Raw genomic sequence first — 2,670 nt, forward strand, 5'->3', positions numbered from 1 at the left:
CCCCCCCCCCCCCCGTCAACCCACCCATCCACCCACCCCCTTCCCCCTCCCCACCATCACCACCACCATCACCACCCATCCACCCAACCGTTCCCCACACCCGTCCCCGACCCATCAAAACTGCGAATAATGGTGTCACGTCCCCGTGATCGCGTATCTCGGACGCTGGACCGACGATAAATAGACGGAGACGTGAGAATTATTTTCCCTCTATGAATGCCTTTGCATCTCGCGATTTTCATCTCGTATCCTCTGCACTTCCCGCAAGTTAGTGTGCGATCTTGGAAAAAACATCTCGTGTCTTTTACGACAGAGTCGGGTAGTTTATTTATTTAGGAGGTGGTGAGGGAGGCATAAGAGTGAGCAGTGCAAGACACTCGCAAGAATTTATGCCTTCCATTCCTTTGTTTTTCCACCTTGTTTATCCCTTATTTCGTTAAGAGGCAATATTGTGAAATGTCGTGTAATTGGTACAGCGAGATTTATTTCGTAGAGGCTAAACGACAGCATTGCGGAAATAATCTTGGTTCTTTATTAGTTGTTTTGTTTTTTGTTGTTTATTAATGTCAGATAAAGAAATAGAATATATGTTTAGAATGTTAGTCTGCGTATTGGGGTGGATATACGTTTCACGAAGACATTTAAGAAGAGAAAAATGATTCACATTAGTACTATCCTAATGGATCTAGTCGTTCAAAAATTATAATTTTTTTTTGTAAAAGTATATCGGACATTTTGGTGTAGTATGATGGATTGTGAAGCATCCGGTAAAAGAACTTTGTATTCCATGTGTTATTTTGTGTATAATGTACTGTCATGGTTAAAAAAAAAAAAAAATAATAATAATAAAAAAAGATCCCACTTCATATATTCAGTCTTTAAAGTACAAACAAAATTTTATAAATAACTATGATGGAGGTAAGTATAAAATTTTGAGGATTTTAGATTTATATAATGTAAATAGCATAAAATTAATGACTAGAATATTTTTGGTAGGTAATATTCTTTGCTCAAACACAGTTAGACTTTCACATCACGTTTTTCCGAAAATATATTATCGCTTGGAATATAATTTAATTCTAGTATCAAAAAAATTAAAAAAAAAAAAAAAAAAGAGAAAAAAAGAGAAAAAAAAAAAAAGAAAAATAAAATTAAAAAAAAAAAAAATAAATAAATAAAAGCAGGTGTAAAGTGAGTACGACGTATTATTACTGTGATATTTAGGTTTATTCTGTCGCAAATAGTATGCTTTAGTTTTAACTTGTGTAGCGCGCAAATTATTATTACATATTGGTTATTTTTTCAGATTTATGTGCATACATTTAGATTTATTTTTCAACATTAAGTCAACCCTTTCAGCCAAAAAGATTTTTAATTACTCTTATTTACTAATTAAGCGTGTAATTGAGCAAGCAAGACAAAGCATATATATATATATATATATATATATATGATCGACTCATGATAATTAATTCAATTTGTATATTATCATTTTATTTTACATGGCTAAACATACAAAAATGTCTAAACATCAGCTAACTTTTATAAATAAGTTTGTTACGTGCCAATAACACAAAACATAATACATAAAGCTTACATTATATACGTATTTTATCGCATTTTTATCTATAAATATAATATAATATATTGTACAAATATTTGATGGCCTTTGTAGTTGTAGTTAATTTAATTTTCTTGGTATTGGTATCGTATGTCTATTGGTAAATAAAAACGATGCAGGACGTTTATTACAAAGTTTGAATGTTATTAAATGCTTAATGATTGCAATTCGTTTGAAAGTTATAATTAACATGAAGTAATTGTTTCAAATTTGACAAATAAGATATTTGTCAACGGCAGCCCTCCTCCAATGCAAATTTTTCAAATAATTTTCATCAACTTTTGATTGTATCAGCTCCCTAAATAACGATCGATACTCGCAGCTTTACGCTCATTCCAATACATCAACACAACCTCGAAGCATCCGTATCGAGATTTACTTCAATACACATTTTTGCACATCCACCTCTATAAAATACTTTAAAATTATAATGCGACATTTAATGTATTTATGACGAGAGCACATTTATAAGAAAAGCTGCTCGAGCTGGCTTATTCATTATGCCTTAGCCAAAGTGGCTTTTGAATTACAATAAAGATTCATGCATTCGAGTTATAATATCCGTTATAATTCTCGTTGCTCGGGTTTCAAATTTATTAGAATTTTAGTAGCATGAGCGTTTAACGAGCGAGCATCTTTCCTCCACTGATAGAGACACTCTAATTGTAATGGCCGACGCAAGAGCGCAAAATGACGGCTGAATGATGAGCCTATTGAGTAAGCCGGGCAGTGCAATTCAGATTCAGTGTGACTGAAAGACTCGTGAATGCTCAGACAGCATCCGGCCATCCGAAAGAGGCCGCGACTCCTAAATATGATAAGGCATGATGTCCAGTTTCGCGAAGATTAAAAATGGGCTGGATGCTGAGGTAGCAGCGACATCCTCTCAGTCCAAATGCTCCAAGCGGCCTTACCGTGCTATGTCTGTCTGCATGAGCCGTTCGGCGCATCTATGTCGATATTGTTTTTATTCTCACAAGCTCCCATCAGGATCATCGATATTCGTAGATTAACATTGCCTGGACACAACAATTGCACAACACGCGTCT

Source organism: Ceratosolen solmsi, unplaced genomic scaffold (assembly GCF_000503995.2).
Source record: "Ceratosolen solmsi marchali unplaced genomic scaffold, CerSol_1.0 scaffold28, whole genome shotgun sequence".
Taxonomy (NCBI): domain Eukaryota; kingdom Metazoa; phylum Arthropoda; class Insecta; order Hymenoptera; family Agaonidae; genus Ceratosolen; species Ceratosolen solmsi.